This window comes from Zonotrichia leucophrys, unplaced genomic scaffold, assembly GCF_028769735.1.
Source record: "Zonotrichia leucophrys gambelii isolate GWCS_2022_RI unplaced genomic scaffold, RI_Zleu_2.0 Scaffold_155_110418, whole genome shotgun sequence".
NCBI classification, from domain to species: Eukaryota; Metazoa; Chordata; class Aves; order Passeriformes; family Passerellidae; genus Zonotrichia; species Zonotrichia leucophrys.
The window spans coordinates 94,601-110,418 of NW_026992360.1; the positions used below are offsets into that span (position 1 = coordinate 94,601).

Sequence of the window (15,818 nt, forward strand, 5' to 3'; positions counted from 1 at the left end):
CAGGTCTGTGGGCGGGGCCGCAGCGGAGCAGCGCCATGGCTGCCGCGCTGGGTCTGGGGCTGCTCTTGGGGCTCCTGGGGGACCCGGGGGGCGCGACCAAAGGTGAGTGGGAACCCCGAAACCGGGAACCCCTGAACTTCCATTTCCGGGCACCGGGACCCCCCGAACTTCCATTTCCGGGCACCGGGAACCCGCTGAACTTCCATTTCCGGGCACCGGGAACCCCCCGAACTTCCATTTCCGGGCACCGGGAACGCGCTAGACTGCCATTCCTGGGCAGGGAAAGCTCCTGAGCCCCCATGCCCCCATTCCTGGGCACGGGGACTCCCATGAACGTTCATTTCCTGGCAGCGGGACCCCCCTGCACCCCCTTATCTGGCCCCGGGACCCACCGGATCTCCCATTCCTGGGGTTCAGGATCCCTTTGAAACCCGAATCTCGGCACGGGAACCCCCCTGAACCCCCATTTTCGGGCACGGGGCCACCCCTGAATCTCCATGTCCGGGCACCGGGACGCCCCTGCACCCCCTAATCCGGGACTGGGCTTCCCCTGCACCCCCGTCAGTGCTCTGGGACGCCCCTGTCCCCCTTTTCGGGCATCTCACTTTTCCCAGAATCCAGACCCTTTGAACCTTTCCCTTGACCTTTGCACCCTCAGGTCTCCCGACTTTCCGTGTCCCCCCGTTTTCCACTCCCGCCGCTTTCCTGAAACGGGGTTCCAGGCGTCTCGGGGGGTCGCAGGGGAGATCCAGAGGAATCCAGATGAACTCCCTGGAATTCCCCCTTTCCCCGCCCCCTTCCCCCACGTTCCCTCGGTCTCTTTCTCTTTTCCGTCTCCCAAGCTGCGTCCCCGGGATCCGCCGCCTCTCCCAGCCCCAGATCCCCCTTTCCGTGACCCAGGGACCCCCTGGAGCCCCATTCCTGCCTTTCCCAGCTCCCAGACCCCACTGCCCTCAACACCGGGGACCCCTGGACCCCCTTTGGTGGGCACAGGGACCCCCTGGATCCCCTTATGCCACCTCTCCCAGTCCCTTCCTTGAACCTTGAACCCTTCCCGGCTCTCCTCATTCCCGTCTTCCTCCCTGCCAATCTCTGCACCTTTCCAGTTCTCCATCCTCTGCTCATCCTGTGGGGGGTCCCAGGGGGTCCAGGAGGTCCCAGAGGGATTCTGGGCCCAGGACCCCCTGAATTTTCAGTTCTGGGCACTGGGACCTCCCTGCACTCACTTTCCCATCCATCCTTTCTTCCCCAGTCCCCCCTTTTCCTTGTCCCTGAGACCCCCTGGACCCCATTCCTGCTTTTCTCAGCCCCCAGCCCCCCCTTTTCTCTGCATCAAGGACTCCCATTCCCGGTCTCCCACCTTGTGAGAGGAGACCTTGGCACTGGGGACCCCTGGACCCCCTTTCCTGGGCACAGGGATCCCCTGGAGCCCCCATCCCACTTTCCCAGTCCCTGCCTCCCCCCCTCCCCTTCCATAACCCTGGAACCCCCCGAGCCCCCATTCGGACACCAGGACCCCTGCAAGCCCTTTCCTGTCCATCCCACCTCTCCCACTCTGCACACCCTTTCCTTGGCCCCAGGATCCCCAAACCCCTTCCCAGCTCTCCCAGTTCCCCTTTCATTGATCCGTGACCCCCTCAACCCCCTCAAATCTCCGTGTCCCCCCAGTTCTCCACTCACTGCATTACCTGCAAGTGGCAGTGTCAGAGCCCAGCCCGGGAATCCCCCAGTACATGTCCTTGGGGTACCTGGATGGGATCCCCTTCGTGCGCTACGACAGCGAGCGGGGCTGGGCAGAGCCGCTGACACAGTGGATGAAGGACGGAGTCGAGCCAGAATATTGGGAGAAGCAGACCCAGATCAATGAGGGGAACCAGCACGTGGCTGCCAGGAACCTGGAGACACTGCAAGAGCGATATAACCAGAGCGGGGGTGAGTGGAGGGATCTGTGGGGCTGGGATGGGATCTCTGGGGCTGGGATGGGATCTCTGGGGCTGGAAGAGGAACTGTGGGGCTGCGATGGGGATCCATGGGGATGGGATGGGATCTGTAGGGCTGGGATAGGAACTGTAGGACTAAGATGGGGATCCATGGGGTTAGGATGGGGATTTGTGGGGCTGAGGTGTGATCTATAAGTCTCAGGTGTGCATTCACAGGGCTCCAGGGGGCTGAAACAGGGATCCATTAGGCTGGGATGGAATATCTTGTAATCCATGGGGCTGGGATTGGATCCATGGGGCTGGGCTGGGCTGGGATGGGATCCGTGGGGATGGGATTGGATCCATAGGGCTGAGATGGGATGGGATCCATGGGGCTGGGATTGGATCCACAGGGTTGGGATGTGCATCCATGGGATTGGGATGGGATCTGTGGGGCTGAGTTTGGATCCATGGGGTTGGGATGTGGATCCACGGGGCTCCAAGGGGCTGGGAGGAGGCTCTGTGGGGCTCCATAGGGCTCTGTGGGGCTGGGACACAATTCCATGGGTCTCTGTGGGTACAATCCCCCCAGGTCTCCACACCGTACAGCGGCTTTCTGGCTGTGAGCTCCTGTCCGATGGGAGTGTCCGTGGGTCCCGCTGGGAGGGCTACGACGGGCGGGATTTCATCTCCATTGACCTGGGATCCAGGAGATTCATGGCAGCCGACAGCGTTGCTGAGATCACCAGGAGGCGCTGGGAACAGGATGGGACCGTGGCTGAGAGGCACCTGAATTACCTGAAGCACGTCTGCCCCGAATGGCTCCGGAAATACGTTGGATATGGGCAGAAGGAGCTGGAGCGCAAAGGTGGGAGCAGAATTCCTGTGGGAATTTGGGATTTTGGAATGGAGGACTTGGGAACATGGTCATTACTGTGGGAATTCTATGGATAGATCTCGCCACCATCACATTCCCATCAAATTTCATGGTCAGATCTCACTCTTATCCCATTCCAGTGGGAATTCCACGAGTAGAGTTCACCCCAATGGTGAATTACACTATTATCCTATTCCAGAGCCCCCTGATGTCCACGTGTCCGGAAGAGAGGAACACGGGACGCTGATCCTGTCCTGCCACGTGTACGGATTCTACCCCAACACCATCGCAGTCAGCTGGATGAAGGGGGGTGAAACCTTGGATCAGGAGACGGAGTGGGGCGGGGTCGTTCCCAACAGCGACGGCACCTTCCACACCTGGGCCAGGATCGAGGCGCTGCCGGAGGAGCGGGAGCAGTACCGGTGCAGGGTGGAGCATCCCGGAATGCCGGAGCCCGGGATCTTCGCTTGGGGTGAGGCTGGGAATGTGGGGATTGGGAATTTGGAATTCCCAAATGGGGATTCCCCTCCCCCTCCTCACTATCCTGCTTTTCCCAGAGCCGACATCTGGCGGGAATCTCCCGTGGTGGTCGCTGTGTCCGTCATCGCTGCCATCCTCATCCTCATGTCCTCATTGGATTCAGCATCTGGAAGCTCCAATCCGGTAACACACGGGATGGGGTTGGAAAGGGACAGGATCCACCCGGCACCATTCTGGGAATCCTGTGCCACTGACGCTGATCCCACTTTGTTTCCACAGGGAGGAGAGACTGGAAGGGATACAACCCGGCAGCCGGTGAGTTCCAGTGGTGGATCCAGCTCTGGATCCTCTCTCTGCAGATCCCAGGATGGATCCTGGGGTTAATCCCACTGTGTGATCCGTGCTGGAATCTCATGGATCTTCTCTTTTTGCAGGAAAAGATGTGGGAGCCAATGGCTTGAGCACAGGTATGGAGCAGGATCAGAGTGAGATTCCAGAGGGGGATCGGGGCAGGATGGACAGATTGGGATCGGGGAGGGATTCTGGATCAGAGCAGGGTCCAGAGTGGGATCAAGTGGAATTGTAGAGTGGGATTGGGGCTGGATTCTGGAGTGGGATCAGGAGGGATGGATGGAGCAGGGTTGTGGCAGAGTGGATGGAGTGGGATCGGGTGGGATGGATGGAGCAGGGTTGCAGCAGGATTGGGGTGGGATCAGGTGGGATTGTGGAGCAGCTCCTGCTCTCCATGGGTTCCAGCCAGGTCCATCCTGTGGAATGGGGACAGGGACAGGGTGACACCATGACCCTCTCTCATCCTGGCAGGAATCATCGCCTGAGTGACCCATGGAGCTGGATCTGGCCCCTTCCCTCTTCCCTGGAAAGCTGAGAGCTGCCAGGAGAGCTCATCCCACTGCTCCCACCCACCCCACAGCTCTTGATAAACAGATCCATTTCCCATTTTCGAATGTTTTAAAGGCAAGAACCACAAATATGCACAATGTTTCACTTCTGGTGTGAAACTATCCTGCTTTGGGCAATAAATCTGGGTTCCCTCCTCCAGTGTCTGGCAGTTCATCTCTGGGAGCCAGGAATGGGAATGCGGTCACTGCAGCAGGGATGGGGACACCAGGAGTAGGACGGGAACACCAGGAGCAGGATGGGAACACCAGGAGCAGGATGGGAAGATCAGGACCTGGACTGGGACACCAGGAGCAGGATGGGGGCTTGCCAGCCACACCCGGCTCCATCTCCCGGGATTAATTTCCCGCTCCGTGTCCCATGTCTGAGGTGTCCCCAGAAGGGTTTGGCCACGTTGGGCTCCTGGAGGGACAGTCGGATGGGGGGAGGGGTCAGGCCAGGCCTTGTTGTCCCCAGAGGTCCTTGAGTGTCCCAAAATCAGGGCTCAGGATCTCAGAGAGGTTCCCTGGCCATGACCACGGCCATGACACGAGCATGAGATGGCCGTAAGAATGACAATGCATGACACAACCCTGAGATGACCATGTCCATGGGATGACCATGACTGTGACCATGACCATGACACAACTGCAACCCTGACCATGAGATGATTTGGACCAGGAGATGACCGTGGGTTGGCCATGGCACAACTGTGGCCTTGAGGTGACCCTGACATGATCGTGGCCATGAGATGACCATGAAGTGACAATGACATGATCGTGAGATGACCATTACAGTGACGTGACCCTGAGCATGAGATGATGGTGATCAGGAAATGACCATGACCATCACTATGAGATGGCCATGACCATGAGATGACCATAAGATGATTATGACAATGGGATGGCCATGAGATGACCATGACACCACCATGGCCATGAAAATATTAAGGCTTTGAGATGACCATCACTAATACTATGACACGATCTTGACCAAGAGGCGACCATGAGATGACCACAGTCGTCTCACACCATGGCTATGTGGTGATCATGACACAGTCATGGCTGTGAGACAATTGTAACCATGAGGTGACTGTGAGATGACCATGAGATGATTGTGACCATAAGGTGATGGTGATGACCATAACTCTGGGGAACAAGCCTTACAGAATAAGGACCTTTCCCACCTTTGTTCAATCCTGTTCACTTCTGCTCACCAAAAGGCACTCTGGGAAGGTTCAGCTGTGGGTTGATGGCCAGAGAGTGGGTTGGTGGTTGCCTCATGTGTGAGGCAGGGATTGGCTGAGGAGATGCGTGGACACCACATGATCAGAGAGCTGATTGGGTAAAGGGACACATCCATAGCAACACTGCAGTGGTAGGCATACAACGCGTGCTTATTTTGGTTAAGTTTGGGGCAAGTTTTGAGTATAAAAAAGATCAGTTGGTTACAATAAACAAACTTCTTTGGAACAAGCAAGGAGGTCCATGTGTCCTTGTTCCCCATTGCTGTGCATGACCATGAGATAACCATGACCATGATTGTCATCATGACACAGCCATGACCATGAGATGACCATGATGATTGTGGCCATGAGTTGACCATGAGATGATCTTGGAATGACCATGACCATGTGAGGACCATGACTGTGACCATGTCCATGATATGCTCATGACCATGAGAGGACTGTGACCATTGGATGACCATGACATAGCCATGAGCATGAGATCGTGACCATGAGAGGACCATGACCTTCAGGTGATCAGGGGATGATCATGAACATGAGATGATGGTGCTCAGGAAATGACCACAACCATGAGATGACTATGACCATGAGTCGACCATGAGATAACCATGATCATTTAATGACCGTGAGCATTTCATGACCATGACACAGCTGTGAGGTGATCAAGGTCATGAGATGACCATGATTTGACCATGGCCATGGGGTCATAGAGACCACGAGATGAGCAAGAGATAACCATGGCCATGAGACAACCTATAACAATGAGACAACCATGAGCATGAGATGATTGTGACCAAGAGATGACCATAACACAACCATGGCCATGAGACCATTGTGACCATGAGGTGATTCTGAGATGACAGTGAGATGACCATGACCATGAGGTGACCATGACTGTGAGATAACCATGACCATGACAGGACCAAGACCATGACATGATAGTGACAATGAGACAGCCACAAAATGATCATGCAATGACCATGACACAACCATGACCGTAAGATGACCATGACCATGAGATGATGGTGATCGGGAAATTACCATGATCATGAAATGGCCATGAGATGACTGTGACCATGAGATGACCAGGACCACGGGATGACAATGATATAACCCTGACTGTGAGGTGACCATGAGGATGAGATGATTGTGACCAAGAGATGATCACAAGACACCATGGCCACATGTGATCATGACCATGAGCTGACTGTGAGATGACCATTACAGTGACAGGACTATGAATATGAGATGACCAAAACAGAACCATGGCCATGACATCACCATGACATGACCTTGGCTGTGAGACAATAGTGACCATTAGGTGAGTGTGAGATGACCATGAGATAACCATGACCATGAGATGATGGTGATCAGGAAATGGCTGTGACCTTGAGATTATCATGACCATGACACAACCACAGCCATGAGATGACCATGATATGATTGTGGCCATGAGTTGACCACGAGACGATCATGAGATGACCATGACCATAACATGACTTTGACTATGACCATGGCATGGCCATGGTCATGAGATGACAATTATAATGAGATGACCATGAATGTGAGATTACTGTGAGCATGTGATGACTGTGACCAAGAGATGACCATGAGATGACCATGCTCGTGAGATCATCATGATCTATTTTCAAATAGAGATGGGTTGGTGGGAGATGTGGTAGTTGGAGGCCACTTGGGGCATAGTGATCATGGAATGATAAAATTCTCAATATTTGGTAAAGTCAAGAGAAGCATTAATAAGACTTTTACACTGGACTTTTGGGAGGCAGACTTTGGCCTATTCAGGAGACTTTTTGAGAGAGTTCCTTGGGAAGTAGTCCTTATAAACAAAGGAGTTCAGGAACGGTGGGCATGCTTCAAAATGGAGATCTTGAGGGCACAGGAACAGACTGTATCTGTGTGCCAAAAGATGAGTCGAAGAGGCAAATATCTAGCCTGGATGGGCAAGGAGGTTTTGGAAGAACTCAGGAATAAAAAAAAGGATGTATTATCTTTGGAAGGAGAGTCAGGTCTCTCAGGAAGTATTTAAGGGGGCTGCTAGAGCATGCAGGAAAAAAATTAGGGAGGCTAAAGCTCGGTTTGAAATTAAAATAGTGACTTTTGTAAAGGATAACAAAAAATGTTTATATATATATATATATATATATTGAAATAATGTATCCCAATATAATCAGTTAGATGGTGCCTAGGTCAGTTCGGACCTTCGCTGCTGGGCCAGAGGCAGCACTGCGGTGTTTTACCCCAGAGATACCTTGGCTGGCGGCAGAGTGCAGCGGGGCACAAGACAAGACTCCGTTCTCCTCAGGAGAGAGCTTCTGGCGATGGTGAAGAGAAAGAAGGGAGCGGATTCTGCTAGAAGGTAGCCAGATGTTTATTCCATTGGTACAGATATGTCTGCACTGGGCCACTGCTGCTAACAGAATGGAGGCCGCATGGTCTCATTCACATTTTAAGCTCGGGGACTGGGGAAGGGGAGGGGACAGGTGAGTTACCAACCAGGTGAGAGGGGCAGGGTCTCAAGGGAGGATGACACTTAGACAGGCCAATGACCCCCAGGCCTGAGGAGCATCCTTTGAAATCGACGAATCACACGACGCCTTGCTGGTATGTTAGCCTGATTGACAGGGCACACTCAGCAAGGGGGCGAGGGGGCAGGGAGAGAGGCATAAGCACACCTGGGAAGGGACTCGGAAGTTTAAAACAGGACATTGCAACACACCACAACTATATATTATATATATATATATATATATATATAAATGGTGAAAGGAAGGGTAAGACCAACCTTTGTTCTTTACTGGATGAGGGACGGAACTTAATAACTGCAAATGAAAAGAAGGAAGAGGTGCCTAACACTTTCTTTGTCTCAGTTTTTCCTGAGAAGACTTGCCTTCAAGGACAACTGTCCTCTTGGGCTGCTCAGTGGTGTCAGGGAGCAGAGTGTTTCCCCCATTATCCAAGAGGAGGCAGTCAGAGAACTGCTGAGCCACTTGGATATTCATAAATCCATGGGACCAGATGGGATCTATCCCAGGGTGATGAGGGAGTTGGCAGATGAGCTTGTGAAGCCGCTCTCCATCATGTACCAGCAGTCCTGGCTCACTGGTGAGGTTCCAGATGACTGGAAGCTGGCCAATGTGAGATCCATTCACAAAAAGGATGGGAAGGAGGATCCTGGTAATTATAGGCCAGTCAGTCTGACCTCAGTACCAGGTAAGGTTATGGAACAGTTCATACTGAGTGTCATCACACAGAACTCACAGGATGGCCAGGGTGTAAGACCCAGACAGCAGGGATTTAGGAGGGGTAGGTCATGTTTGACCAACCTGATCTCCTTTTATGACTAGGTGGCCCTCCTGGTGGATGTGGGAAAGGCTGTGGATGTTGTGTACCTGGACTTCAGCAAGGCCTTTGACACTGTCTCCCACAGCACACTCCTGGAAAAGCTGCAGCCCACGGCTGGGACAGGAGCACTCTGTGCTGGGTTAGGAGCTGGCTGGATGGCCGGGCCCAGAGAGTGGTGGTGAACGGAGCTGCATCCTGCTGGCAGCCAATCACCAGTGGTGTCCCTCAGGAGTCTGTGCTGGGACCAGTTCTGTTTAATATCGTTATTGATGACATGGATGAAGGGATTGAGTCTTTCATTTGTAAGTTTGCAGACGACACTAAGCTGGGAGCGTGTGTCCATCTGTTGGAAGGTGGGAGGGCTCTGCAGACAGAATTGGAATGGTTGAATGGATGGGCAGAGTCTAACAGGATGAAGTTTAATAAATCCAAGTGCCCAGTCCTGCATTTTGGCCACAATAACCTCCTGCAGTGCTGTAGGCTGGGGATGGTGTGGCTGGACAGTGCCCAGGCACAAAGGGACCTGGGGGTGCTGGTCGACAGCCAGCTGAACATGAGCCAGTGGAGTGCCCTGGTGGCCAAGAAGGCCAATGGCTCCTGGCCTGTATCAGGAATGGTGTGGCCAGCAGAACTAGGGAGGTCATCCTTCCCCTGTACTCGACACTGGTGAGGCCACGCCTTGAGTGCTGTGTCCAGTTCTGGGCCCCTCAGTTTGGGAAGGACATTGAGACACTTGAGTGTGTGCAGAGGAGGCAACGAGGCTGGTGAGGGGCTGGGAACACAAGCCCTGTGAGGAATGACTGATGGAGCTGGGGTTGTTTAGCCTGGAGAACAGGAGACTCAGGGGTGACCTTATCACTCTCTACAGCTCCCTGAAAGGTGGTTGTAGTCAGGTGGGGTTGGTCTCTTTCTCCAAGCAGCACTGACAGAACCAGAGGACACAGTCTCAAGCTGTGTCAAGGGAAATATAGGTTGGATATTAGGAAAAGGTTTTTTACAGAAAGGGTGATAAACTTCTGGAATGGCCTGCCTGGGGAGGTGGTGGAATCACCATTCCTGGATGTGTTCAAGAAAAGACTGGATATGGCACTCAGTGCCATGGTTTAGTTGAGCAGCTGGGGCATGGGTTGGACTCAATGATCTTTAAGGTCTCTTCCAACCTTGTGATTCTGTGAATTCTGTGACCATGAGATGCCACCAGCTGACCATGATGTGATTGTGACCATGAGATGAGCATAACAATGAGATGACTGAGAGGATGCATGATGACTGTCAGCAAATGACCGTGACCATGTGATGGCCATGAGATGACTGAGATCATTAGATAACCACAATCATGACCCAACCATAGCCCAGAGATGACCATGACAAGATTGTGGCAAATGAGTTGAACATGAGATGATCATAAAATGACCATGACAATGCAATGACCATGACCGTGACCATGACACAACCAGAACCATGGGATGACCATTACAAATGAGATGGCCATGAGCATGTGATGATTGTGACCAAGAGATGACCAAGAGATGATCACAACACACCATGGCCATGTGTGATCATGATCATGACATGACTGTGAGATGACCATTATAGTGAGATATCCACGAGAATAAGATGATGGTCATCAGGAAGTGGTCACCAGGAAATGACCATCACCCTGAGATGGCCATGAGATGACCATGCCCATGACACAACCATGATCATAAGATGACCATTACAGTCAGATGACCATGAATGTGACCATGACAGGACCATGACCATGAGATGACCATGAACATGAGATGATTGCAACCAAGACATGACCGCAATGCAACCATGGCCATGTGGTGATCAAGACCATAAGAATGATGCCTTAAGTTTTAACTTTCATATTTTCCATATTCTGTACTGTGCTAGTATATAACTCTGAACTTCATATAAAGTGTTAGCAAGTTCTCTTTGAGTGACAACGGGGCTGGGGGGACACAACCCCACCCCCAAAATCAGCGGAACGGGGACGGAGCGGGGGGTCCCGGCCGGGCCCGAGCCCACGGGGAGGGGCTGCGGCCGCCGGCAGCTCAGGAGCTCTGTGGGCAGAGAAAAGGGGGTGACACCGGGCTGGGGGTCCCCGGGGGGAAGCACCCACACTCCGGGGGAGGGGGGACACGACCCGCGGGAACCCCCCTCACCTTCATGCGCAGGTAGAAGCGAGTCCCAGCGCCAGGAAGACAAAGCCTAACACGGAGTTCCTAATCCCTGTCAGCATCTTGCTGTGGGCAGCTCCGGCGGCATCTCTGCGGGGTCCCATGGGCTCGCTTTTGGGGTCCCACTCTCCCCTTTTCACAACTTTCCCACCGTCTCCCACCCCTTCCTCACCTCCGCCCAAGTCTCAGCCCCCTCCCGCTCTCCCTTTGGGGGGTCCCCTCCTCCTGTCGCTCCATTCCGGGCTCCCCCTTTCGTTCCCTGTCCAGCGCCTCCCGCCCCCGCTCACCCGAGAGCTCCGCGCCCGCAGCCGGGGGGGCTCCCAGCACCACCAGTGCCACCAGCAGGGCCCCAGCTGCCGCCCCTCGCCCCATGGCCGGGGCCGGGCAGGGAGCAGCAGCCCCAAAGCAGCCGCGCTGCGCTGGGAGCGCCAGTCCGGAGCAGGGCGGGCTCGGCAGCGCCGCGCGCTCTCATTGGCTGCCGCCACTTTTGGGGAACCGATCTCAGAGGCTCCGCCACAAAACTGATGATTCTTCAACGCCCACCGCGCTCATTGGCTGCGGCGCGTTTTGGCTGTGTTTTGATTGGCTGAGGGGTTCCCGGGACGCTGCAGGCCCTGGCTGGGAGTTTTTGGGGAGGTGGGGGGGAACCTTGGGGCGCTGGGCAGGTGGGAGCTCAGGTGAGCCCAGCAATGCGTGCCCAGGTGCGCGGCATCTCAGGGCTGCCCGTGGCGAGCGGTGACGCTGGCCCGATGCCAGGCACCCCCAGAGCCGCTCTGTCCCTGCCCCCGCAGCCGCACAGGGACAGAAAATGGAACTGAGGGTTCCTGCGTGGGGACAAGGACCGGGAGAGATCCCGCAGCAAATCCCACACGGGCACAACAGACCCGGCCTGGGAACACGGAGGGAATTTATTACCAACCAAATCACAGCAGCACAAGGAGAAGGGAAAGAAATCTCTCCAACACCTTCCTCCTGCCCAACACGGATCACCCAGAACAGGGGTCACCAGGGCTTTGCCCAACGGGGGTCACTGGGGATCAATCAGCGCGGATCCTCCCATGGGGGATGGAGCTGGAGCAGCGCACGAAGCTCTTCCCACACTCGGGACACTTGCAGGGACTCTCCCTGGTGTGGAAGTGCTGGTGAGTGACGATCTCTGAATCCCACCTGAAGCTCTTCTGACATCCCAAGCACTCCTAGGGCCCTTCCCCAGTGTGGATCTTGTGGTGCTTGCTGAAGCTCAGTCAGAGGTCCCACTGAAGCTCTTCCCACATTCCCCACACTCACAGAGCCTCTCCCCAGTGTGGATGTTCAGGTGTTCCATCAGGGTGGAGCTGTAGCTGAAACCTTTCCCACATTCCAAGCACTTGTGGGGCTTCTCCCTGCCATGAGGCTTCTCCACCAGCTCTGAGCTCTGGCTGGATCTCTGGCCGCCTTCCTGACTCAGGGGGGCTCTTTCCTCCCCACAGTTCCCTGGGCTGGGTTTGAAGCCCCTCCACGTGTGGGATCTCTGGGGCTTTTCCACCTCTTCCATTTAGCCACAGCTTGAGAATGACAAACCCTGGTTTGGGGGAAACCAAGGTGGGAGTGCCTTGGAGTAGAAGCTCCTCCTGGCCAGGTCCATCTCTGGATCTCAGCAGGAGTCTTGTGTCCATGAAAATCTCCACAATATCAAGATTCAGCCCAACGGTTTCAGGGGCTCCCCCTTCTCCAGCGTCCTGCTTAGGGATGATCCAGGGGCTTTTGGGGGTCCATGGGGTCCCTTCTACCCTGATGCTCTGCTTTGAGATCCCAGGGATCCCAGGGGTCCCTCCTCTCCAGGCTCCCCCCCTTTCCAGTCTGCCGGGGTCCCCCAGCTCTGGGATCGCCCCTCTCTGCTCTCCACACTCTGGGGGTCCCAGGGGTTCCCCTCCTCTGCTCTCCCGGGGATCCCCAGGACCAATGTCCTCCCCTGCCCATACTGGGCAATGGCTACGTGGGCCCCCAAAGATCCCCCAAGGGGCTCAGCTTTGGGGTCCTGCAAGATCCAAACTTATGAACACAGAGAGAAAAACCTCTCCGGGAAAACCAGATGATATTTGGGGTCAATTCCACAATCTGCAAGCTCCAAACACACCCCAATAAAAAACCCTCTCAGGGACCCCCCCGATGGATTTGGGACGGGCTCCCCCTCCCCGCTCACCTGCAGGACGACCTGGAGGCGATGGTCCCGCGGCTGCGGCCACAGGGGGCACTGGAACCTCCTGTTCCTCCTGTTCCTGCTCCTGCTCCCGCTCTTCCTGCTCCTCCTTTTCCTCTCTCCCTCCTCCTCCTCCTCCTCCTTCCTAATCCCACCTCCTCCCCAGTTCCTGCCTTCTGTGTTTTAGAGTGGAGAACCTTGCTTGCTTGTTTTTAGAACCAGAACAAAGATCCCAGACGGAACAAGGGTCGCTGCTTTTAGTCAGAAGTATCAGTGACTAATGGTCACGTTTCCTTTGGTTTGGTGCGTCCTTGTTCCTCCTCAGTGTTCAGGCTGGGCTATGGGGTGTCCTTGTTTGCTGCATTTTCCGAGTTCCTCTTGCACCCTTCGGGCCATGGGCTGTGCCCTGGGAGGGTTCTTTGCGCTCCTTTGTGACACAGGAGAACCTTCCAGGCGGTTTCTGCGTGAGCTGCTGCTGGGATGTCACAGGAACAGCGCCACGTCCCCGTGGTGTTCCCGTTGCTGTGGGACACGGAGGCCTCAGTGCCCAGAGTGGCTCTGGGCTCGCTGCCGGAGGATCCTCCTGCCCGAGGCATTCTCAGCAGCCAGCCCAGCCCTGACGGGTGTCCTTCTGTGCTTGCAGGGCTACAGGCTGCAGACGTGTGCAGCACAGCCAAAATGATGCAGCACGTGGCTGCTGCAGTTTGCACTGTGTACTCTGTGGCTTATTCGGGGTATTTTTTAACCCACTTGGCATGTAAGTCAAGGTTTTCCCTCGGTGCAGCATCTGTGGCTTTGGGCTTGCTGTGTGCTTTCTGTTCTTCCTCTGGAGCTGAGCTGACTTTGGAACCAAATTGCCATGAAGACACCATTGCTTTGGGAGAGCTCCTGCCAGCAGCTGCAGCTGAAAAAGGGGGTGTCTGCAGCCAGCGGGGCGTGCACAGCATCTGCAATGAGCCCTGGGGGGTTCTGTTCCCTCAAGCAGGGAGTCTGTGCCAGCAGAGCCTGGAACTCCCTCCCTTTGCTGCTCCAGCCAAGACCTGACCCAGCCCAGTATTTTGTGCTGTTCTCTTGCTTGCTGTGGGAAGGGACTGTGGCTCCTGGAGGAATGCTGTGAAAGCAAAATGCTCTCTCGGGGTTGCCTTGCTCCATGGCATTTCCCACCACTGGCAGTTTTTCTCCTAACAGCATCTGGTTCATGTCTCCCGTTTCAGGGCACCTCATGTCTACATTCCGAGCAGCTCCTCCTTCGGTGAGTGGGAAAGGAACCTTTGGTGTTTGGAATTGTGCAGCAAGGTGTGAGCTCGGCATGTGGCAGCCGAGTGCCAGCCTGGGAGGCTGAAGGAAAGTTCCTGTCAGTGTCTTTGCAGCAGCAGCAGCAAAGGAATTCCCATCAGTTTTCTCCTTTTCTGCTGAAGAGCTTTTGAAGAGCTGCAGGTCTGGTTTTGCAGGCAGAGGATTGTTTGCTGGCTTTAGCCATGGTGGAATATTGAATTCCCAACAATAAGTGGCAATGTTGACTTTAGCCCATTGTTAGTTGGAACAGCTCTGAACCCAATTTCTGCTTAGTGCAGCTGGATGTGCAGCTGAGGATAAATAAGGTGATAACTGAGATAGAACTTCCCGTTCCTCACGCTGCCGTCTGTCCACAGGGCCCAAAAGCAGCACCAGCACCTCCTGGGTCTCCCTGTGCTTCCAAAGAGGAGGCCAAAGAGGAGGAAGACAGCAGTGAGCTTCCCGCTGCTCCAGGGGACGATGGTGAACTTCCCTCAGTGCCGGGAGATGACAGTGAACTTCCCGCTGCTCTGGGAGACGAGGGCGAACATCCCGCGGTGTGGGAATGCAACGGCGAGGCTCCCGCGGGGTGGGACAAGGACAGGGGACATCTCCCAGCGTGGGACGAGGACGGTGGATGTGCCCTGGTGTGGGACCAGAATGGCCAAGTTCCCATGGAGTGGGATGAGGACAACGGACAACTCGCAGTGTGGGATGAGGATGGAGGACATCTCCCGGAGTGGGATGAGGATGGAGGACATCTCCCATCTCCCATCCTCCTCCCACAGGATGGAGGACATCCTGTGTCTTGGGAAGAGGAGAGTGAACATCTCCCAGCATGGGAAGTGGACAGCAAGGATCCCCTGGCTTGGAAAGATGATGGAGAAGCTGCAGCATTTTGGGAAGAGGATGGAGAAGCTGGAGCATTTTGGCAAGAGGATGGAGAAGCTCCCTCTGCTTGGGAAGAGGACAATGAAGCTCCCTCCGCTGTGGGATCCTGGGCTGAACATTCTGACAGCAGCACAGCCCTGCAGCCAGAGGGGAGAGGGGAGTGGTGCCTGATGCAGCTGAGTATGTCTGCTCTGTCCCTGGGTGCCCGAGCAAGTGCTGTGTGGGGCTGGTTCTGGCTCTGCTGCAAGGCAGGCTCTCACTCTGGGAGGGAGCATCTTCCACATTTTTTCTTTCAGGGAACACCGTGAGCGAGGCGGAGCCTGCTGAGAAATACCAGGAAGTGGAGCAGATTGGCCAAGGGTAAGTGCACGGCAGCTGCTTCTGCACAAGCAGGGTTTGGGGTTGTGCTGGTGCAGGATCAAGTGAGAGGTCAGGAGAGCTCCAAAGCACCTTCAGACACTGGGCTACCATCCTGCTGTCTCTCAGTCCTGATCAGATTGAT

The 15,818-nt window shown here is 55.0% G+C and overlaps 1 pseudogene; it reads left to right on the plus strand.

Annotated features, from left to right (window-relative positions):
• LOC135461043 (class I histocompatibility antigen, F10 alpha chain-like) lies at positions 1-4,335 on the plus strand (annotated as a pseudogene).
• The last annotated feature ends 11,483 nt before the right edge of the window (positions 4,336-15,818 follow it).